The following is a 25,754-nucleotide window of genomic DNA, read 5'->3' as shown; positions in this document are numbered from 1 at the left end:
GAGGAAACTTAACAAATGGATGGTGTATATCTGGGAATACTGATAGAACTGAAAAATGAACTTGCAGAGCTATTGTTAGTAATATGTAATTTATTTTTAAAATCAAGCATGGTACCAGAAGATTGGATGGTGGCCTATGTAATGTCAATTTGTTTAAAGGGTTCCAGAGGTGATTCGGAAAATTATAGACCAGTGAGCCTGACATCGGTGCCGGGCAAAATGGTAGCGACTATTATAAAGAACAAAATTACAGAGCATATATATAAACATTTATTAATGGGAGAAAGTCAATATGAATTTAGTCAAGGGAAATTATGCCTCACTAATCTACTACATTTCTTTGAAGGGAGAAAAAACATGTCTATAAAGGTGAGCCAGTCAATACTGTGTATCTGGATTTTCAAAAGGCATTAGACAAAGTACCTCATGAAAGACTCCTGAGGAAATTAGAAAATAATGGGATAGGAGCTACTGTTCTATTGTGGATTACAAACTGGATTAAACATAGAAAACAAAAAGTAGTCCTAAATGGTCAATGGAAAAGGGAAGATGGTAAAGTTTCCCAGAGGTCTGTGCTGGGACCGCTGCTTTTTTAACATATTTTTAAATGATCTAGAGATGGTAATAATTAGTTATGTAATTAAGGACTCCTTTAACAGAGAGGCAGTATCCATTTCCGGTGCTGAAAATATACTTTTATTTTTTTAGCACCAGGGCTTACTCAGTGGCTTACTCATGAGCTGCCCAGTTACCGCCAGATTGGCACAGGAGCCCTTGCCACCTCCTAAATAGGTGGCAGTAAGGGTTCCCCTGAGAAATGGCCACATGACAAGTGGTTCACTTTCTACACAGCCATTTCCTTTTTCTAAGGGGGCCTCGGCATGCTGATGCTACTGCAGGGCCCTTTTTACTGCAGCTTTGTAAAAGGGGCCCTAAATTTGCTGATGACACCAAGTTATTCTAAGTTGTTAAATCACAAGTAGATTATGAAAAATTGTAAAAGGATCTTACGAGACCGAGAGACTGGGCATCCAAATGGTTAATTATGTTTAATGTGAGCAAGTGCAAAGTGATGCATGTGGAAAAGAGGAACACAAACTATAGCTTTGTGATGCAGGGTTCCACATTAGGAGTCACCACCCAGGAAAAGGATCTAGTTGTCATCATTGATGATACGTTGAAACCCTCTGCGCACTGTGCAGCAGCATCTAAGAAAGCAAATAGAAGTTTAGGAATTAGAGAGGAAGTGACGTCAGCTCCGAGAGATGGCTGCTTAATGCCAGAGCTCAGCTAGCTCCGGAGCGAAATTAAGAACTCTTTCCGTTAAAACCAAGCAATTTTTCCTCCCAAACAATCCCAAAAGTGCAGATGGCGGCTAGGAAGAAGCTGGCCAAATTTAAATTTACATCGGATGCCTCGAGCAAGGGCCAGGGATTGAGACATCGGGCGGTGACACGAGGCGCCAAAATGGCCGCTGACGATACTGAATCCGACCCGGACCCCGAGGAGCCCGTCGGCAGCGATGCGGAGATAAGTAAAAACGATCTCGCTCGATGGTTTAAGGAGCTGAAGGCAGAGATGGTGGCGACCAGGCGTAGCATCCACACTGCGGTGGCGGAACTACATGATGAAATGCGGGAAATTGGTAACCAGCTCACGGAAGCTGAAGAAAAGACTGAGGGGATAACGGAGGAAGTGCGGGACCTCAGGGCAGCCCTCAAAATGGAACAACAAGCGAAAATAGAAATGGACCTGCTGCTGGAAGATTTGGAGAATCGCTCACGTCGATGCAATCTGCGTTTTAAGGGGATCCCCGAGGAGGAGGAGTACAAGGACTCAGTGAAAACAGTGCAGGAGATCTGTGCTCATTTGCTTCAGCAAGATCACAGTGAAGGAGAGCAAATTACAATGGAACAGATAGAACTTGAAAGGGCACACAGAAGCCTGGGACCACAGCGGGGAGGAGTGCCCAGAGATATAGTGGCGTGTTTTCACAAATATACCATAAAGGAAAAGGTGTGGAAAAAAGCAAGAGCCCTGGGGGACATTGAATGGAAATCTGGCAAAATTAAAATATTCCAAGATCTTGCCAGAAAGACGCTGCAAAGAAGGAGAGACTTTAAGGAAGTTACCACTTATCTTCAAAAGGCGGGGCTTCGCTATAGGTGGCTCCATCCATTTGGAATACAAATAACAGTGGGTAACACAACACGCAAGCTCAATTCACACCAGGGAGCCTGGAAGGTCCTGCGTGAAATGGGATGTACCGATGTTCCAAGAGAGGACAACGAGACTCAGCTTCCTCAGCGAAGTCTGGGAAGGAAGAATCAGAATGGCTGGAAGAAAGTAGAAAGGGGGAAGGGCCACATATCCCCTCATGCAGCGAGACCTGGGTCAGAGAATGGAGATGCAACTTGATTTGGACTGAGTAAATACTGCATATTGATCAGAGGGATGAGGGTGAGAGAAGGAAAATTGTTGTATGTTTAAACTGGTGAATGTTTTGGGAAAATGTTTAAGGAGGGTTGAGAAGGGGAGAGTTAAATTTAAAGTTAAAGGCTTATTTAGCTTGATTCTGGGGAGGGCGTACTTCCTTAGGGGCAAACTGGCAGGAAAAGGAGCAAGCCAGTTGCAAGGGAGGTCTGGGGGGAAAAGGGGGGATGGAGGGGGGAATGCATTGGGGGGGGAGGGGGGGGAGGTGAGCTGAGGGTGGGATCATGGAACGTTAATGGTTTAAACAGTCCGGGTAAGAGAAGTATTATCTTCAAAGAACTGCGCAGAATGAACTGGGACATTGTTATGCTCCAGGAGACCCATGTTCGGAAACGTGATGTTTCATTAATCCTGAATAAGGGTCTTGGAGAAGGTTATGCATTAGCGGACCCTAAGGGAAGTAAAACGGGAGGGCTGATAATCTATGTGAAAGAAAATCTGCAATTCACCTGCGAGGCCCAATATAACGAGGACGATGGTAGATGCTTGGCGATTAAGGGTAGGATAAACAATCAGCTAATCACACTAGTCAACATATATGCCCCCAATGTCGGGCAAGGCAGGTTTTATGACAAGATTAGGGCAGAATTGATTCCTTTCGTGGGTGGGATGGTAGTATTGGGGGGAGATTTTAATTACCCTGTGGGGGAGATAGACCATTCCAAAGGAAGGACGGGAGGGGGAGGGTACCCTAGGAGGCTGCTACTTAGATTGATGAGGGAATTAGATCTGATAGATGTGTGGCGGTTGCAGCATCTGAATCAAAAACAATATACTCACTACTCCCACACACAGGGAACGTACGCAAGAATCGATGCTATCTGGTGCAGCAGAACATGGTGGGGTGAAATACATAAAGCAGAGATTGAAAGTATGCATGCATCAGACCATTCCCCGGTATGGATTTCCATGCGGGGGCTGGGGAAAAGAAGAATGGGAGTAGTATGGCGACTTAATGAATCACTTTTAGATAGTGAGGCTGATTGTCAGGAAATCCGGGGATCCATAAAAGATTATTTGGCCTTAAATGACAACGGGGAAGTCACTGAGGGGATCCTGTGGGATGCTATGAAGGCAGTTATAAGGGGTAAGCTTATACAAAAGGTGGCACATAAGAAAAAGGAGAGGGAAGCCCATGAGTTAGAGGTTCGAAGGCAACTAGTTCGAATGGAAGCCTTACACCAAAGAGAGGGAGGAACATTACATTTACAGGAGCTTAAAAAGTGGAAAGCCGCTTTACAACAGATACAGGTGAAGCGGATGGAATTCCACAGAAGTTTAATGCAGCAGAAATTCTATGAGTTTAGTAATAAAGCGGGAAGCATGTTGGCCAGGGGGCTCAGGGAGAGAAGGATAAAAAACACCATTACAAAAATAAAAAGGCCAAAAGATACAATGTATTACCAGGATGAGGAGATCAGAGAACAATTTGTGGAATACTATAAAAAATTGTATTCTTCAGAATCAGTAGCTCCTAGGGAGGAGACTCGAAACTTTTTACGAGATTTAGAATTGCAACGGGTCACGGCCAAGCAAAGATGGGAGCTGGAAGCCCCGATTTCTTTGAAGGAGGTTTTAGGAGTTATAAGAGGATTACCGGGGGGGAAATCTCCCGGGCTAGATGGGTTCACAGCTAAATATTACAAAATTTTCCAACAAGAGCTGGGACCCTTGTTAGTGCGGATAGGAAATGCCTGCTTTATGGAAAAAGGTTTACCTCCTAGTATGCAGGAAGCAGGAATATCAATATTGTTAAAATCAGGGAGGGATCCGACGGTCTGTGGGTCTTACCGCCCGATATCGCTGTTAAACATCGATGTCAAAATCTTAGCCAAAATTATGGCAAATAGATTAAAATCGATATTGCCATCCCTTATACATGAAGACCAGTCAGGCTTCATAGCACAACGTCAGGTGGCCGACAATATAATGCGCACTTTAAATATTTCTTGGGGAGCACAGAGGCGAGGGGACTCGCTAACCCTCCTAACGGTCGACGCAGAGAAGGCATTTGACAGGGTGGAGTGGGACTATTTATGGGAGGTTATGCTAGAGCAGGGAATGGGGAGGCCCTTTGTAGGTTGGGTGAAGGGGCTATATGCGGATCCGGTAGCATGTATTAAGGTTAATGGGGGGTGGTCGGATCAATTTAGTATTCGAAGGGGAACCAGGCAGGGTTGCCCCCTTTCCCCATTATTGTTTGCTATATCAATAGAGCCATTAGCCCAGCGGATCCGGTTGCTAAAGGATATTAAAGGGGTTAGGATAGGGGGTAGGGAGCACAAAATGGCATTATTTGCTGATGACATTCTATTCTATGTGGGGTCCCCGCAGATGACATTACCGGTTCTTGTAAAAGAACTTAACTCCTTTGGTAAGCTGTCAGGGTTCCGAGTGAATTTTGATAAATCGGAACTAATGGGGATAACAGAAACGAGCCAAGAACTGAAGCAATTGGGGAGGACTTTCTCATTTCGTATAGTGGATACTAGCTTTCGTTATTTGGGAATCCACATACCTCGAGACCTCAGTATTTTGTACCAACTGAATTATGCACCACTCATTAGAGAAATAAGGAGGGATCTAAACAGATGAAGGACAGGTTGGCTGTCATGGTGGGGGAAAATAGCAGTTGTAAAGATGAACATTCTTCCCAGGTTGCTATTCCTATTTCAAACACTACCAATTCCTATCCCTAAGGGGGAGCTATTAAAAATTCAAGCTGAGTTGGGGCAGTTTGTTTGGGGGGGACAAACAGCGAAATTATCTAGGCAGGTTATGTGGAGGGCCGTAGAACAAGGAGGGCGGGGTATGCCAAATATAACTTGGTACTACTGGGCAGCCCAACTTAAACAGATTGGGTTGTGGAGTAAAGTGGATTATTCTCATGTGACACGGTTGGAACAGATTTTTGTTCAGGAGGGGAGGCTGGATGCACTGTTGTGGGGTTCCACTATAGAGACCAATTACAAGCGTATGTCAGTAAATCCATTTGTATCCCATCTACTCACTTTATGGGGTACACTTAAACAGAAGCTAAGGGGTACACAGAACCGATCCTCATATGCTTGGATTACTCAAGAACCGGGGTTCCCAGGGGGTGGGGAGAATAAGGTATTCAATTCTTGGTTCCAAAAAGGATTGATTCGGTTTAGAGAATGTATGGATGGAGGAACCATTAAAAGTTTTGAAGTACTTCAAAAGGAGTATGATTTGCCAGACACAGATCGATATGCATATCTCCAAATTAAAAATTATATTATGAAAGAAAGGTGGTTAAAGGAAAGCCCAAAGGAAAGTGAAAAACTTGAAAACTTATGGGGGGAGATAGACGTGGGAGGGAAAGGGATTTCAAAATTGTATGACCATATTAGGAGTAGGGACTTCGTAAGATTAGCGTATATGAAAACCTGGGAGTGGGATCTTAATAAAGTACTTAGTGAGGCAGACTGGAAGAAGGTATGCCTTGAGGTGAAAAAAGCTTCTTTATGTGTGTTACTCAAAGAAAACGCATATAAAATATTAAGTCGCTGGTATTATACGCCGGATAAAGTAAAAGCTATGTATCCTCACTCATCGGATCTTTGCTGGCGATGTGAGAGGCAGAAGGGCACATTCATTCACATATGGTGGGACTGCCCGGTAATAAGAGTATATTGGGAGGAGGTAACAAACTCTTTAACTAAAGCGGTGGGGCAATTATTTCCATGCGATCCTACCTGGTGTTTATTGGGTTTGGGGAACAAGGGAGGGAAGAAGTGGCAATGCCGTATTAAGAGAATGGGTCTGGCTGCGGCAAAATCTACTATAGCCTTGAAATGGAAACAGACTAAGGGCCCGGTGGGGCAGAATTGGATAGAGAGACTTAAAGTGGTGGTCACAATGGAGAAATTAACAGATAGGCGCAGAGGGCGATATCGCCCTACAGCAGAGGAATGGATACATTTGGATGGAGTAATGGGAAGAGTATAGGAATATGGACTGTAGAAAACTGAGGAGGGAGGTTGGGAGGAGGTAGGGGGGTGGGTAAAGGGAGGGGGAGGATACAAGGGGATTGATGTACGGGAGAAAATGCAAGGATGTAATGTGTTGTTTAAGTTGGATTGATGGATAGAATTGGAGTCTGTGGACTCAACTGTTGCTATTTTGACAGTTTAATAAAAATCAAAAATGGAAAAAAAAAAAAAGAAGTTTAGGAATTAATGGAAAACAAAAATGAGAATGTTAAAATGCCTTTGTATCATTCCATGGTGCGACTGCACCACAAATACAATGTGCAATTCTGGTCAACACATCACAAAAAAGGTATAGTGGAATTAGAAAAGTTATCGAGAAGGGCAACAAGAATGATAAAGAGGATGGGATGATTTTCCTATGAGGAAAGGCTAAAGGGGCTAGGGTGGTTCAGCTTTGTGAAGAGATGACTGAAGGGAGAGATATGATAGATAGATAGAGATCTATAAAATACTGAGTGGTGTGGAACGGGTAGATGTGAATCGCCTCTTTACTCTTTTCAAAATTTCAAAAGTTCTAGGACTAGGGGGCACATAATGAAGCTACTAAATAGTAAATTTAAAAGAAACTGAAGAAAATATTTCTTCACTCAATGTGTAATTAAACTCTGGATTTCATTGCCAGCGAATGTGGTAAAAGCAGTTAGCTTAGCAGGGTTTAAAAATGTTTTGATAATGGTCTAAAAGAAAAGTCCATAAACCATTAGTAAAACGGATTTGGGGAAAATCCACTGCTTATTTCAAGGTTAAGCATCATGAAATCTGTTTTACTGTTCCGTGATCTTGCCATGTACTTATGACCTGGATTGGGCAATGTTGAAAACAGGATACTGGGTTTTTTGGACCTTCTGTCCAACTTAAAAACTTTTAAGTTTTTATGTTCTTAAGCTCCTTACTCATGCCCCAGCTTTGATGGCTCTGTTGCAGCAGTTTTAGGCATCAAGACCACAAAGCTGTCTATGCATTTCTGCACCAGTGAAGGGACAGTGACAAAAGTGTTCCTGGACAGGCAAGGATATACTCTGCCTTTTCATGTGCCCATTCTTAGTGGTTCATGGAAATCGTGCCTCAGAGTCCTTACTTCATGATACCATCTTGGATTCTCATTCACCTTTATTTTAGCTTTGATTTATTTATGTTTTGTTTAGTCCACTATTATACTACATATCCAGCCAATGCCTGTATTGTATTTAGTATATTTCAGGGGAATTGTTATTCTCTCCTTTCACATTTGATAACTTGTCCAGCACCTCGAGAAATTCTCATTTTTATTGTACTCTGCTATTGGAGTTTCCATCTGTTAAGAAAGTTCACTATAAGAGAGTTCATGAGGGCTCCTTTTCTTTCCAGGCCACTAAACTGTGGAATTAAATACCTTCACAAATTTCAGTGATTTCTGGTTATTTATCATTTTGTGAGGGATTGAAAAGTTATCTCTTTAGTAAACATCTAAATGATTAACTCTGTGGGTCCTGTTTACTAAGCTATGCTGAAGGTGCTGTAACTTTTTAGCACTCGCTAATGATAGAGACACCCATGATATTCCTATGGGTGCACTAAAAAGTTAACATGCCTATGGCACAGCTTAGTAAACAGGGCCTTCCATCTCTTAACTTCTCAGTATTTGCTTTGAACTTTGTAACCTGCTTAGAGTCTTTATTAATATTAGTGGGATATAAATACCTGAATAGGATAGAATAGAATAGAACAAAGTCAGTACTTAGAGAGAAGAAAGCTAATTACTAATCTCTGTTTACTATCAGCCAGTTTCTAACCTACTTTTAGACTTTAAAACCCTCTGTTAGGCTTAATGGGTTTTCTGAATCTCCTTTGAGGGATAATGCCGTTGATCTACTGAAATAAACGTAGACTACATCTGGTGTTCTTCATTTATTTTGTCCTGGAGACAGGTTTAGTAGACAAGAGTTACCAGCTTCCTCCCTCTCTGCGCTTTTTTAAAGATTGACTACATCTGCCTATCTCTCAGTCTCTAAATTAAATCAAATAATAACCAAAGAAACAATCCACATTAGAGTAAAATTGGGACAGAGTGAAGGAGCAGCCTTGTGGTTAGAGCAGCAGGCTAAGAACAAGTGTAATTCATGTTCAAATCCCACTGAAGCACCTTGGACAAGTCATTTCATTATCTACTACCTCATGTACAAAATTAGATTGTAAACCCTCAGGATACATGGACATAACTGTTTTACTTAAAGTAACTCACCTTGAGCTATTGATGAAAAGGAGTGAGATAAATCAAAATAAATTACCAGGTACTCCACATGCATGTTAAAGGTGTTTAAATGCCTCTGTCTTTTTGCGAAAGATCCCATTTGACTTAAGTGAATCAGAGATGTATGTTTGTTACTTCCTACCTTGCTTACATAATAATCTAACCCTTAGGACCTAAATAATGCTGGAGAAATTGCTTTACAACCCTTCTTAGAAAAATACTACATTATATTAAAATACATTTCCAACTCAGTTCTTTTCATTGTATTTTGACAAAGATGAGGGGCTGGTGCTCAAAACTGCAGAGCTGTACAAAACATCATGGGAAAATACCACCCAAACAGTGTACATAAGTGCATAAGTATTGCCATACTGGAACAGACCAAAGGTCCATCAAGCCCAGCATCCTGTTTCCTACAGTGGACAATCCAGGTTACAAATACCCGACAAGATCCCAAAAAAGTACAAAACATTTTAGACTGCTTATCTCAGAAATAGTGGATTTCCCCCAAGTCCACTTTAATAATGGATTATGGACTTTTCCTTTAGGAAGCCGTCCAAACCTTTTTTAAACTCTGCTAAGCTAACCACCTTTACCACATTCTCTGGCAACAAATTCCAGAGTTCAATTACACGTTGAGTGAAGAAAACATTTCTCCAATTCGCCTCAAATGTACTACTTTGTAGCTTCATCGCATGCTGCCTAGTCCTAATATTCTTGGAAAGCAAAAACAGATGCTTCACGTCTACCCATTCAACTCCTCAATGTTCAATGCTAATGGCATGCAAATTGTATGCACACTATTAATGTTGAGCATTGAGATGTAAGGAGGTGGGGGGAATGTGCACAGCACATGTGCAGTCCAACTAGGGAACAGGGAGCCTCTGCATGACCAGGGGGAGGAGGCACCAGCACGGCAATGGTTGGGGATTCTTTGGATCTCCTTCCCAGGACTTGTCCCTTCGGAACAGAATGCAAGCAGCAGGATATGCAGAAAGACAGCCCTAGAAGGAGGGAGAACAAGCACTTGTTCCTCTTGCATCAGTGTATGAAAACAAATCTGGACCATAAGCAACAGAACCTTCTAACAGCCGATGAAGATTAATCCAGCAGCATGGCTTGATATGGAAACTAATTGTTAAATGACATGGTGAACCAAGATGGGAAGCAAAAGAAAACCACAGGTGATATGCAGGATGCAGCAGGGAATGCTTTGGAGCCCAGGGATATAGACAGCACCAAAAGTACAGGAGGCAAAAAGACACTGAACAGGAATATCTGAAATTCAAGCGCCTCTCCAGACACCCTAACGCCATCTCTGAGATGATTTAGGGTTTACACTTGTGAAGTGTGCTGTTGTCTGAGCATTGGATGGAATAGGAAATGACCCTTTTTGCATGCTTTCACCTACATTAGCATGTTACTCGTGCTGATCTGGGGCAAACTCTTTATTCCCCTTGGTAGGGACCTATAAGCAGGGGTGTGCTGGTAAATTTTTAACAACAGGCTCTTTCTCCAGACGTAGCCAGCTCTGCAGTTGGAAGGGCCAGGGGTGGCCGGGGGTGGGGTGGGGGAGCAACACTTGCCTCTCTCTCCTCCCTTCCTTCGTGGGGGCATGCTAGGCATACCTTTGCTGGCAGCCAATAAATGGACTGCCACCACTCCCAACGTCTTGCTCTGAGCAGCATGCTGGAACTTCTCTCACATGCTCGAGAAGTCCCAGCCTGCTGCCCAGAGCTGGAAACAAGGAGCAGGGAGCAACAGTAGTCTATTTACTTGGCTGGCAGGGCTCAGCATCCCCACCAGCAAAGTAAAAGATAATTCAGCAGGGGTCCCAAGCCCACATTTTGGGAGCCAGTTGTTAAAGTAGCCATGGAGGGCCCTACTTTAACAACTGGCTCCCAAAATTCTTAAAAACTTAACAACCGGCTCTTGCGAGCCTGTGAGAGCCTGCTCCAGCACAGCACTGCCTATAAGCATGGTACACTGGTAAATCCAGGTACTAGGCCGGTGCTAATGGTCTTTAGCACTCGCGTTTGCTTCTGAGCAACGGACCCTCACTGATTACACTTTTCTTATTTGTACCTGAAGGCTGATAGGATGTCTTGCTCAAAAGCTTATCCATTAACAATATATACTTTAATATAAATCTAACATTTCCATATATTTAGAAATGGTATTAATGTGTCTTTGGCACTGGAATGGCAGGATGTATACCATGTGATAATGTAGATATTCTTTAGCTATACTTCAGTGGATATTATGGGGATTATTGTGTTAAAGATTAACATATTTTATGATACCCAGCTCCAAATTTAAATAATCAAAATCAAGTTGAAATGTGCAATAAAGCAATGTCTGGTACATAAATTAGCAGATTTTATAAAGCAAGCAATAAATGTATTATGCCTGTAAAAATATAATATTACACTTTGATATGCAATAAATGTAACTAGAATAAAATGTTATTCAATTCAAAGATCTTCATATATTTGTATTCATGCATATTCCTATAAGCATTTCAAAGAAGACAGATTTTTAAAAAGCTGTTGCCAAATTTACATTTTAAGATTTTAATTCAATTCATGTCTTTCACAATTGAATCCGCTTGTATCATAATCACGCTGAATACCCTTGAACATCCTTCAAGAGGGCCCACTGGTATTCAAAAATGGTACAATCCACATAAAAATGGTAATGAACATACTATCATTTTTACAGGTGTTTCATGTAAAAAAAAACTACCTAAAATCTATTCAATAGGGACACTTTGCACAATTGCTGATTTGCCTTTCAGACATAACAACATCCATATGCATCCTTTTAGAGTCCTTCTAAAGCAGTAATTATTAAATAAGCTATCTAAAAGTAATCTTGTTAACTACAGTAATTAAGAGTTTAAAATATGATGGGCTGTAAACAGATTGGTAATGGCATATATTGCACATATCCATATTGCAAGTAACTGCACTTCTTAAAATTAAAACGTAAACCTTTGTTATGAATAAGAAAAACAGTGAAATAAATTCCTGCACAAATACACCAAACTCCTAACAAGAAAACTGAATAACCGTACACAAAGGGTAGGGATTCTATTGCAACAACTGACTCAGACATTCAGCAGATTTCGAGCTCCATGTTATATAAAACGTAGGGTTCTGAATTATTTATTTTATTTTGATTCACCCAAGGGGATGTACAGCAGTTACAGCATAACAATAATGAAATGATCAAAATAAGCATAAGTATAATCAATGAGATAAACTTGGAGTTGGCAAATTGAATACTAGAAATAGGAGTAGTACTACTATTCAGGCTGTTTATAATTGCATGAGTTTCTGTTTTTTTTGTTTTTTTTTAATTTCCAATTGGATGGGTTCTTATCTTCTTAAATTAATTTTTGAGAAGACTACATTACTCTTGGAGAGCAGACACAGTTCCAGTCTTCCATAACAAAATCCAACATTAGATTGTAAAACCTACTCAACAGGTATTTGGTTGGATTTTGAATTATCTTGGGACTCTCAGATTACATATTTAGAACCTCTTTTATCAAGCCATGCCAACGAAGCCTATTCACTTTGAATGGGCTCCGTTGGCCCTGCTGTGCAAGAACCTCTAGCATGGCTTAATAAAAGAGGCCATTAGCTTCTTCTGTTTTTCTCCCTTTCTATCCCTTGACAACTTGCAGAAGATTGTCTATACTTTGATGTTTTCTAAACTTGACTATTGTAATTCCTTGTACATAGGTCTTTCTAAAAATTCATTGACAAAAATTCAACTGTTACAAAATACTGTTGCTATAATTATTCTGACAAGTCCAATTATAATAGCATTATGCAACTATTGAAATCCATATATTGGCCCCCAAGTGGTGACCAGAATTGAATTTAAGATTTTATGCTTTGTGTTTAAAATTCATTATGGTGTGTATCCAGGTTATCTATCTCCCCTAGTTTATTTACCATTGACCATCATTCCACTAGATTGATCCACAAGAATAAGTTTTTCCGTCAGGTGATTAGTTCAGGGGCATAACCGAACGTGGCGCCCAAGTTTTCATGAGGTCGTCCTTGCAGGACGGCCCCATAAAGGGGCGGGGCAACCCGTATTATCGAATCAAGATGGGTGTCCATCTTTCATTTCGATAATACGGTCGGGGACACCCAAATCATGAATTTTAGGTCGACCTTAGAGATGGTCATCCTTAGGTCGTTTTTGAGATGGTCGTCCCTGGTTTTTGGCCATAATGGAAACCGAGGACGCCCATCTCAAAAATGAGCAAATCCAAGTCATTTGGTCATGGGAGGAGCCAGCATTCGTAACAGGTAGGGGGGATGGGCCTAGGTCTGCCTGCCTGAAGCACACTGCACGCACTACAACTGCTCCAGGTACCTGCATACTGCTGCGATGGACCTGAGTATGGCATTTGAGGCTGGCAAAAAAGTAGTTTTAAAGATTTTTTTAGGGTGGGAGGGGGTTAGTGGTCACTGGGGGAGTAAGGGGAGGTGATCCCCGATTCCCTCCGGTGGACATCAGGTCAGTTCGGGCACCTTTTTGTGGCTTGGCCATGAAATAAAATGGATCAAGTAAAGTTGCCCAAGTATTCGTCAGGGACGCTCTTCTTTTTTCCATTATCGGCCGAGGACGCCCATCTCCTAAGCACGCCCCCAGTCCCGCCTTCGCTACACTGCCAACACGCTCCCATGAACTTTGGTCGTCCCTGCAACAGAAAGCAGTTGAGGGCGCCCAAAATTGGCTTTCAATTATGACGATTTGGGCAATCTTGCGAGAAGGATGCCCATTTCCCAATTTGTGTCGGAAGATGTGCGCCCTTCTCTTTCGAAAATTCACCTGATAACTTTGTAAGTCTATATGATTTGAAAATTAGCAGCTATTTAGGGGTCTGTTTACTAACCAGCTTATTTTCGAAAGAGAAAGATGCCCATATTTCGACCCAAATCGGGAGATGGGCGTCTTTCTCCCGTGGGCGAACAAGTCGGTATAATCGAATGCCAATTTCGGTCATCTTCAACTGCACTCCGTCGCAGGAACGAACAAAGTTGACGGGCGCGTGTCAGAGGCGTGGCAAAGGCGGAACTGGGGCGTGGTTATCAGCAGAGGAGAGATGGGCGTCTTTAGCTGATAATCGAAACAAGAAGGGCGTTTTGGACGAGAATTTGGTCCGCTTTATTTGGACACTTTTTTTCAGATCCAAGTCCCAAAAAAGTGCCCCAACTGACCAGATGACCACCGGAGGGAATCGGGGATCATCTCCCCTGACTCCCCCAGTGGTCACTAACCCCCTCCCACCAAAAAAATCCCACTTTACAAACTTTTTTTCCCAGCCTGTATGCCAGCCTCAAATGCCGTACCCACCACCATGACAGCAGAATGTGTTCTATCCTGTGACAGCCTTTCCCTGGTTCTGATGTGGGTCTCGGGTGAGTGTGACACCTTTTCTGTTAAGAGCACTGCAGAGTCACATCAGCAATGCATTCTGGTGGGTGTAGGTTAGTGGGCTTTGTGATTCCACTAGCTTGTGTTACATGCTCACGATGTTGGTAGTTGGTAGGCTCTACTCCCATGGTGCTTTTACCTCTGCTTACTGGGTCAGAGTGTGCCCTGTTTTGTTTTCTGTAGTCCATGAGGTAGTGGCCATTTTTGTAAGCCAGTTTTAGATCCCTTTCACGTGTTAGCCTCGTTACAGAACTTAGTTCTTACCTTGAATGTGGCTGAAAGAGGGCATTGTACAGCATTCTGCCAGCTCTGACCTACTGCTAATCACAGTACCAGGGAGACTGTTTGCCAGTGGGGCACAACCTCTGATCTGCAGTTAACTGTGAGTAAACCTGCTTATTCTAATAAAGGACGTTTTCGGAGACATTAGTCTTCAGGTGTCAACTGGTGTGCCAAGATTATACAGCAGCAACAAGTCCTAGAGGCCTGCGTGTATGCAGGTCCCTGGAGCACTTTTAGTGGGTACCGCAGTGCACTTCAGGCAGGTGGACCCAGGCCCATCCCCCTACCTGTAACACTTGTGCTGGTAAATGGGAGGCCTCCAAAACCCACTGTACCCACATGTAGGTGCCCCCTTCACCCCAAAGAGCTATGGTAGTGTTGTACATTTCTGGGTAGTGGGTTTTGGGGGAGGGGGTTGGGGGCTCAGCACCCGTGGTAAAGGACCTATGCATGTGGGAGCGTTGTCTGAAATCCACCGCACTGACCTCTATGGTGTCCAGTTGGTGTCCTGGTGAGTGTACTACGAATCCTGGCCCCTACCACGACCAAATGGCTTGGATTGAGACGTTTTTGAGCTGGGCATTTTTAATTTCCATTATTGCTAAAAACAAACGCCCAGCTCGGAAACTAAATCCATGGCATTTTGGTCCGTACAAACCGTATTTTCAAAGCGGAAGATGGATGCCCATTTTTTTTTTAAATACGGTCTGTCCCACCCCTTCACGTACCCATTCTCAGACATAGACGCCCATGGAGATGGGTGTTCGCGTTCAATTATGCCCATCCACGTCATGCTAGCAGCTTCTGTGCCAACATAGCCCATTCAAAGGGAATGACTTGACTGAATAGAAATGCATTAGAACAATAAAAAAAAAAAACCATGATTCTTATAATATCAATATGATACAATGGCAATATCATAATAGGTAGCCAACATGGCAAGTACAACAGATGAGCTGGATAGGACAAAGTTATTGTGATAAATAGATGAGTAGCTTAACTGAAGGCAAAATGTATGTAAAATTGAGTAAAGTATGAAGAACTGGCCACGTACATCACATTCTCTTCACTTTACCTAAGGACAATAGATAGGAATATTGGCCATAATCAACATGTGGGATCTCTGTCCAGTGTTCTAGGGCCGCCTGCTGGTCACTGTCCAATACATAATGGCAGCTATAGCAACACACACATATCCCCTATAGAGGAGATGGTTCTCTAAAGCAACATGCACCTAGGCATCTAAAAGATTCATTTCCCATAAACAATGTCTAGGTGCATGAACTATACAGAAAGCACTATGGTCCCTTCACCTTTCATATTGACAATATGTACAATGAAATTGGCAGCACCATAACTCCTCTAAAGAAAAGACCATTTATCCAAGGGCCAACTGCTGTGCCACACCAGGCAAATGACATTTCATTTGTACTCCGCGCTTTCCCATACATAGCAGGTTCAATGCGGCTTACATAGTAAATAGAATTACAAAGTCTTGAAGGAGAATGTTACAAGTTGTAGTAAACATAGTAGTAGTGGGGGTTTGAGGATATGTAAATTGAGCATGGAGAGGTAAACAAAGGTAGGATGATCAAATGGAGAAGAGATTGGGAGGGGTAAGGAGTAGGAAGGATGGAGAGGAAGAGATTAAAAAAATGAGCATAAGGAGATTGTGAGACATGGTCAAAGGTATAATAATTGTTGGGGCAGGAATCATGTGGGTGGGCTTAAAAAGTTAAGTTGGGTCATTAGGGTAAGCTTTCTTGAAGAGATGGGTCTTCAACATTTTTCTGAATAGTAGATGGCCGTTGATTGTTCAGATGGATCTTGGCAGAGCGTTCCAAAGCTGGCTGCCCAAAAAGGAGAAACTGGATGCATAGGAGGTCTTGTATTTAATACCTTTGCAGTTGGGAAGGTGTAAATTGAGGTAAGTACGGGAAATGTTGAGTCTCCTAGTTTAATCTAGTCCTGTCTTGTCTAGTCCAGTCCAGTCTTGCCTGTTCTTGATTTTGTCTTCAGTCCAGTCTATTCTGAATCTTGCTTGTGCCAGCCCATGTGACATGTCTGCCAAAGCTCCGGCTTTGGTCCAGGGGCTTACCTTACCTGTATCCGTGACACCGCCTATTGAGGTGGCGATATGGACTCCCGCGCTAACCTGGCAGTAAGTGGGCAGCGTGCGAAGATGCCAAGTTACCACCTGGTTATCGCCGCAGAAGCCATTTCCAGGATTTTTTCTTTTTCCCCCAGAAATGGGGCATGCTCGGAGTGAGACTACCTCTGGCAGCCGTGTTGGGCTGGCAGTAGTCCCAGAAGAGTGAGCATTAAGCCCGCATTGGTCTTACCACCACTGTACAAAAGGACTCCGAAGTATTGCTGGTACCCACATGACTCCTTCCTTCTCTCCAACTCTGCCTTGGACCTACCTTCTTGTGCCCACTTTTCACCTGGGTGGTCACAGGCAATATTCAAAAGTCCAGTCTGGTTAAATGTCAATGAATATTAGCATCTGTTTTTCGGGTCAACCACTACATTCCATAGTACGTAGCTGTGTTTGGCAATATTTTAAAGTGAGTGTGTGATAATGAATTTAATCTTCAGGCAACTTGTTCACAGGAAATGGCTGCCAAACTTCATAAATATGCTCCAAAGGCATTGATTCAAATGAAAGTATTTGGGCTGTGGTTTTTTCAAAAGATTTTCCCAGAAATACAAAATAAAAGTCTCTTTTTTAACCAGTTTTTTTTTTTTTTAAATTATTGCAAAGTCTTATTAACAGCAATTTTTAATCTCCCACTTTATTTTCAGTGCCAGTGGCTACTTTTAGACTGCTTGAACTGTCAGAGGAAAGCCATTCATATTATATTCTCCAGTGGCGTAGCCACAGGTGGGCTTGGGTGGACCAGGGCCCACCCATTTATGGCTCAGGCCCACCCAACAGTAGCACATGTTTAGTGCTAACTGGAGGGAATCCCAAGCTCAGCCAGCTGAAGATTTTCCCCTGATGGTAACGAAAACGCTACTCTCCATGACACCGGAACCTGCGCATGATCAGTTTTCAGTGCATGCCTGCTGCCAAGGTGGAAAGAAGCATTTTCCCACCAGCTGAGATAATTTGTTTTGGGAGAGGGGGTAGAACACTTGGTGCCCACCCAATTCTTGCCTAGGCCCACCCAAAATCTGTTGTCTGGCTACGCCCCTGAGAAAATTAGCAGCTACAAAGCATGAATGTGAAAAGCACCTGTATTTTCTGTAGCTGCTATCTGTATAGTGGTCAAGCTCAGAGAAAAAAGCACACTAATGTTTTAAAATAGAGTTAACATATTGTTTTATTTCCTGACCTTAACATGCCCACATCAATACTTTTTTTCAGCTTCACTAAACACATGTCTATTAGAGCAGCCCATTTCATCCTGAGCCAGAGAGAGGAGGCAATGTTCAGATAAACATACTCATCTGAGTAAATTTACCTAAGCAAAATGACTTCAAAAATTGTCTTCATAGTAAACACAAATATGAATTAATGGTATTTTTATCATGAACTGTAAATTTGTTCATGATTTACGAACACATGTCAAAAATATTTTCAGACTAGAACAGCATTAAGCATTTAAACCTCAATTTATGGGAATCACAAATCATGCATTCCACATAATTTACCGTATTTATATTTACATAGTTAAAATAATAAAAATGCATATCATATAGTCCTCTTATTAAGCTATATTAAGCCACTAACATGGATTTTACTGTGAGGTAAATATTAGCATGGGTTTGCATTATTTTCTGCATTAAAAAAAAGACAACATGGTGAAAATCCCACACTAGCTGCCCTAACATAGGAGTGGGAGGGAGCTGGGCTTGACACAGGTGGCCAAAGCAGGTGGCCAGGGGAGTGGTCAGCTGTGCCTTAAGAGGAGTACATTAACGCAGCTGCTGTCACAATAGGCGATAGTGGTGCTTCTTTCCTGCACATCAGTCACATCCAAACCCCCCTCAACATCCCCCTCAGTCTTAAATCCCCCTTCTGTCATCCCTTGAAGTTTCAAAAAACCCTCTCAACAAGCTCCAAGTATCTGATCCCCCAGACTGAAACTCTGCCCCCATTTTAAAGCCTGCTCATAAGCCCATCCCTCCACCCTCACCCCTACCCCTCTCTAGTTACGCTCATGGTTCTGGGCAGAAGTGGTCCCCCTCAGCTCCCACCCAGGCTGCTGCTGCTGCTGCTGGGATCTAAAATGGCCACCTTGACCCCTAGTGGTAGTAATGTGGTACTACTGCTAGGAGCCTTCCTTTCATATAAAGAGAATCGAGATAGGAACTTATGTGGAAGGAAGCCCCTTATCTTTAGTACTTAGGAGTCATGCATAGGCGGTCGGTGGCCCAACTGTTTGGGGAGGCTAAAGGGGGCGGGGTTAGGGGGTCATATGTCAAAGAATAAAGTGGTTGCTCAAAACATATTCTAAGCACAATCACTCAACTACAAAACACTATGCACAACTTTGTGCAAAAACACACTCAGAACCTTACTGTACCATAAATATTACACTGGGCAGAACCTAATACACCAATATACCACCCATACGGAAAATGCAGACCGTCAAAATATGAAACAAGGGATCATATCATCACAATTCTCATGTAGAGCCACAAAACACCCTAATTCATGTTTAATGTGGGATAAAATGCCATAAATAAGTACATAAATATAAACTTTTAATGTTGAGCACCTGATTCTCAAAGTGGACATATTCCAAACACTGGTTGTCCGATTCTGCTGCTATCTGTTCTCAGTGCAGGTCAGGAAGTCATCCTCATTAAATATCTCCCTGGCAACCCAGCCAACCCCTCCCCCTCCCCCTGCTCTCCCAGCAGTAAGGTAAACAAACCATAAACCAATTTCTACAATTGGTTACACAAGGCTAGAGGGCATTCACTGCAGCTCCTGCTGTGAGGATGGAGGTAAATCAACAATTTAAACCTTTCAGAGCACAGCAGGGGAGGCTTAGCCTGTCCAAGCCTCTTATACCGGGCGCCTATGGCGTCATGGCAACTATTTTAGATCCCAGCTGAGGTCTAGTTGGGAACAGAGGGATACCACTCTTGCCCAGCACCATTGGCCACCACTTAAGATCCACAGGTAGGTCCTGGGTCATAGGTGGGATGTGCTTGTGCTCGGGGGGGTCATGGTTTAGGATGGATGTTGGAGTTTAAGACCGGGGGGATCAGATTCTGGGTTCTTGTTATGGGGGATCTAAGAAAGAGGGGGATTTCTGTGAGGGGAGCAGATACTGAGCACCTGTCATAGAGGAGGGGTAAAGAACACTTGTCAGGTGGGATGTCAGGATCTAACTAGGGAGGATAGGACAAGAGATGGGGGAGTGCATAATCATTACAGTTATTTGTTTTAATTATTTATTTTCAGTGGGCCTGCACCACATTACATGTAGTGCCTGATAGCATGGGAACCCTTGCTAGCACCACACGTAACATGATGCCTTTGAAATAAAGTATGGTGCCATGTCTGCCTTCTTTGGTAAATACAAGGCAGATTCAGGGCATGTACTCTGCATTTACCACACTGGGAATATACTTACCACATCTTAAGTTTTCTACTTAAGAAATGGAAAGAAAAAAAAATCAGTCTTCATTTCATACTAATCACTTATAATATCTTTAAACACTGAAAATGCCTTGATTAGTTTCCCAATATTCAATTTGCACAGGAAAAAACATGCTACAGATTCAAGGACTCCTTCAAGAACAGCCAAAAAAAATCAGCAATATAGATCAAGAATTGATCTTACATCTCATCAGTGGACACAAGAAAAAATGTATTTAAAGGAAGCAGATAAAAAAATGCATTATCATTAGTGGAAGAATCATTCAGTTTGGCACCCATGGCAAGAAAGGATCTGAGGAAAATCCACCTCTTCCACCAACAATATTATATTAAGAATTAAGGGGTCCTTTTACTAGGCTGCGCTAAAAAGTGGCCTGCAATTTGTCTAATATGTAGGTTTCTCATCCACTGAGGCCACTTTTAGGGGCACTTTTACAAAGGCGCACCAAAAAGCGGTGTGCGATAGTGTGGGCATGTGTATTGGATGCTCACTGGACCATTTGTTCACCGCATCTGTAAAAAAGGGTCTTTTAGGGGGGGTGCAGGAAATGGATATGCAGCAAAATTAAAACCAGTACGCATCTATTTATGGCCTGAGACCTTAATACCACCCATTGACTTAGCAATAAGGGTCACACGTTACCTGCACGGCAACTGTCCAGCGTGCACCAATTGCCAATTACCACCGGGAACACCCCTGTGGTAGAAAATAGAAAATTCTTTTCTACCATGGGTTTCCAGCATGCACCAAACTCACTAGCTGGGCACGTAGGTCCTTAAACACCTTTGCAAATCGGTAGTAAAATGGCCGCATTTCCTATTTCCCCCATTAATGACAATGTGCTAATTTCCCAGTTAGATTGTGGCCATTAGCATGTGGGCCCTTAATAAAAAACGGCTTTTGGAGTATGAGACATCTTAGATGTGATAGAAATTATTTTGAACAAGATCAGTTTAAGATAAAAGTCCAATCACTAATAGTGAGTCAGTTGGACTATTGAAACTTGTTATATGCAAGATGTTTAAAGAGTTTAAAGAGTGCTAGGAAGAAATTACAGACATTGCAGAATGTAGCATTGCATTTATTACATTCTGTTAATAATTTTGAAATGATAACACCGTTGATGATTAAGGCTCACTCGTTGCCAGTGCAAGCCAGCATTACTTTCAAAGTATGTGTCACAGCAGCGTTTCCCAAACTGTACACCGTGGTGAACTCACTGGGGATCTGCGGGACATTTGGGAGTTCACACGCCGAGTGCCTCTCTCCACTGCCCACCCCCGCTTGCTTGCTGCAGACTTCCGGCAGTGATGTAAGAGCCAGGGGTGTAGCTTCGTGGGGCCACGGGGGCATGGGCCCCCCACAGATTATGCCCTGGCCCCCTCTATATTTCACCCCCCCCCCCGCCACTGCCACCCCGCCCCGCCGCCACATCATCAGGTACCTTGTTTGCTGGCAGGGGTCCCCAATCCCCGCCAGCCGAAGAATCTTCTTCAGCGCCGGTCGACTCCGGCGCCTTCGTTTTGTGATCATGTGTTTCTGATGCCTTACATCCTGCACGGGGCTAAATACATAGTGCAGGATGTAAGGCGTCAGAAACACATGATCACAAAACAAAGGCTCCGGAGTCGACCGGCGCTGAAGAAGACTCTTTGGCTGGCGGGGATTGGGGACCCCTGCCAGCAAACAAGTTACCTGATGCAGTGGCGGGGTAGGGGGTGGGCAGGTGGCAGCAACGGCGGGAGGGGGGTTGCGGTTGCGGCAGTGGCAGGGTGAGGCAGCTAAACAGTGCCCCCCACCTCGGGCTCTGGCCCCCCTCCCGCCGAAGTCTGGCTATGCCCCTGGTAAGAGCTTCCTTTGACGTGCCCCCAAAGCCTTCTTTGTACAGCATCCCACCTATGTGGGAACAGTAAGTGGCTGTACAAAGAAGGTTTTCAGGGCAGGCTGAAGACAGTGCTTACACATTGCTGCCAATGCCAGCAGCCTGCAAGATTTGGAGGCCTGCTGCCACCCCAGGACCCTGGCTGCTCACTACTCAGCTGTCAAGGAGGGAGGACGGGGCTGCAGGACATTATGTTGCCTGCCTCCTGTGCTCAGATCCGGGCTCTTCTTCATCCTCCTTTCCCCAGGAACAAGGTAAAAAGTGGATTATAATGGATTACAAGGAGGCATGGTCTGGAGGCTGGGAGATGGTACACGGGGGACAGAGGGATTAATATTGGACATGATGTGGGGCAAGGGGGTTGAGACCTATGTTGCCGGGGGAGGGGGGGTTGCGACAAAAAACTGCTCAGACACTAAGGGTGCCGTGAGCCGAAAAGGTTTGGGAACCACTGTATTACAGTCTTTAATAGTTTACATGGTCAAGTCCCACAATATATGACTCCTTTATTGTATTACAATAGGGCAACAAAATCTAAAGACTTCACTAAATTAGCTTTTCTGTCAATCAAAGGGGTTAAATATAAACATATTTTTGAGCTTAATTTTCCCTTCATAGCTGCTAAGATATAGAATGAACTTCCTTTACATATTAGATTAATAACACATTATTTACAGTTTTGTAAGCATCTTTAGTCTTGGTTAATTCAAAAACACTTGCTATGTCTCGGCATATGAAAAGTAAGTGATTCATTGTATCTTCCCTAGATATAGTTTGGTTCATTTTGATATTGTTATCTGCATTGAACTCTAAATGGTATATGCGTACTATAAGGGCCCTGTTTACTAAGGCACGTTAGCATTTTTAACGTGCCTACAATTTGCACACGCGCTAACCGTGTAGGCACCTATAGGGATTTGGTAGGCACACACACAGTTAATGCGTGTACATGGTTAACGCGCATTAAAAATGTTAATGTGCCTATAGCACGGCTTAATAAACAGGGCCCTAATTGATGTATTGGTAAGGACTCATGCGCTAACTGCGCTAATCAGTTAGCACATGTCAGTGCAGAGGCACTAATTGATTAGCACAAAGCATGCCTACTTTCTGCCCCCAAACATGCTCCCAGTGCTAAAAAAATTAATTTACTATGTTTTAGCGCATAGGAGCCACGCACTGATCTGAAAACTACTGCGGGATGTCTAAGCGCCCCGCAGTAGTGAAATTTAACCTGTGGTAAGCATGCATTTGTGCTTACCACAGCTTAGTAAAAGGACCCCTCAGAATTGTACTAAGTCAGTTCGAGGGGAGATGTGGATTTTCCTGTAATTATCTCTTGTGTGGGAACCAAACTGACTCAGTGCAATTTTTGATTCTGACACTGGGAATGCAGAAGGAACTTTATGAAAGCATAATAGTTTTGCTTTAATTACTTCCTTAATCTCTGAAACACTTCTCTTCTGTGCTGTGACTGTTTTTCATTTTCTTTTTTTGAACCTCTTCGGAAAAACTTGGGAGAAACATGATTATCCTGCATTATGCAGAATAATAGATATTAGAAAGTTAGCAGGTATGGAATAATTTACATTCTGGTGTTACTATTTCAGATCCTCAGCCTTTTACAATCAAAGGTATAAACTTCTCTAGAAATTAATGGGAAGGAAATACGGCCATAAATGAAAGATAATAATAGCTCTTGAGATTCAATCATTTGAATTTCTCAGGAAGGACTTTACAGATATATAATTAAGGTACTGGCCATTTGCTTTTAAGAGCATTCAGAGTCCAGTGTGTGGTTTAAGATGAAAAGAAACTCTTCTAACAAGTTTAAATCACCACAGACCACAATGCTAAGGCATATTATTAAACTGAACTTAAGAATAGCCATATTGGGTCACACACAATGGTCCATCTAGCCCAGTATCCTGCTTCCAACAGTGGCCAATCAAGGTCACAAGTACATGGCAGAAACCCAATTGGTAGCAATATTCCATGCTACCAATCTTGGGGCAAGCAGTGGCTGCCCCCATTTCCATCTCAATAGCATCCACAACTTACTACTACTATAAATCACTTTTATAGCGCTAGCAGTCGTACGGAGCGCTTTACAATTGAACGTGAAGAAGAAAGACAGTCCCTGCTCAAAAGAGCTTACAATCTAAATCAGGACAAACAGACAGGACCAAAAAGGATAAGGGAAGGACAGACAGAAGGACACATAAGGATAAGATAAATGTTACAAGTCAGGAGTCAAAAGCAGCATCAAACAGATAGGTCTTTAGCCCGGATTTGAAGGCTGCGAGGGATGGAGCTAGACATAATGGCTCAGGAAGCCTATTCCAGGCATAAGGTGCGGCAAGATAGAAGGAGCGGAGTCTGGAGTTAGCGATGGAGGAGAAGGGTGCAATTAGGAAAGATTTGCCCAGTGAATGGAGTTTTAGGGAAGGAGTATAGGGAGAGATGAGGGTGGAGAGGTAGTGAGGGGCTGCAGAGCGAATGCACTTATAAGTCAACAAGAGGAGCTTCTTTATCTTTCACATTCTCCATCTGCCTGCACTAACTGAGAGTTGGCTTTGTCCTGAAGACTCTGTTTCAACTGCTGTCCTGTGTCATAGAGGTTTCCTTTTCTCCCATACGCCTTACCAGTTGGCCACAGAGATGGTGTCAGGCAACTACTCTCACCCTGTTGTAGATTACAATCTCTTCTTCCACCTCACTCTCACTACTTTTCTTCCGTCGAAGTCCACTCCATCAGTCTATTCACTCCTGTACCTCTTTGAGCAGCAATCATTTATTGACCCCCCTGAAAAGTCCCTTTCTTAATTTCTCACTGACTTTGACTCCTGGTTTTCCTTCTTTCTCAAACCCTCATCTCCTCCCCTCATTCTTGGTGATTTTAACATTCATGCTAATGATTTATCTGGCTCTTATGCCTCTCAGTTTCTTGCTTTAAAATCCTCCTTCAATTTTCAGCTGTGCTCCACTACCTCTTCTCATCAAAATGACCACTGTCTTGGTCTTGTCTTCTTTACCAACACTCACTCTCCAGTTTCAGCACCTCAGTCCTTCCCCTCTTTGACCATCATCTGATAACCTTCACACTTAAATACCCTCCCCTCCAGTCCCGTCCAATCTCCACCTATACATTTAGGAATCTTCAGGCTATTGACTTGCATTTTCTTCACAAGTGTTTCATATGTCTTCTCAACCACTATGTTATCCAAGTCTGCCAATGAGGCTGTCTCTTACTATAATGCTAGTCACTCCTCTGATCTGGATATTCTCAGTCTTCTAATTCTCTGTTCTGTAAGGTCTTGGCTGACTTCTAGAATTCACTACCTATGTTCCTATGTCTGATCTGCTGAATGCCTTTGGCTGAAATCCCATGCCTATGCTGACTTCATATATTTCAAATTCTTGTTGATCTCTTTCCAGTCTGTTCTTTCACTTGCCAAACAAGACTATTACATCCACTTGACAAACTATCTTGGCTCAAACCCTTCATGTCTCTTTGCCAAACTGAACTCTCTCCTCAAAGTGCCTTCACCTCCAACACCCTCTTCACTTTCTCCATAGACTATGGCTGAGTACTTTCATGACATGGTTCACAAGATTAACCTTGAGTTCTCAACGAAGTCACCTCCATCTCTCCTTCCTCCAGTCCATTCTGTTAACCCTCCTTCAACCCCTGCCTCCTTTTCTTCCTTGTCTGAAATCACTAAAGAGGAAACTGCACATTTTCTTTCTACCTCCAAACTGATTACCTG

Source organism: Microcaecilia unicolor, chromosome 1 (assembly GCF_901765095.1).
Source record: "Microcaecilia unicolor chromosome 1, aMicUni1.1, whole genome shotgun sequence".
NCBI classification, from domain to species: Eukaryota; Metazoa; Chordata; class Amphibia; order Gymnophiona; family Siphonopidae; genus Microcaecilia; species Microcaecilia unicolor.
Note: the sequence above shows the minus strand (reverse complement) of the source record.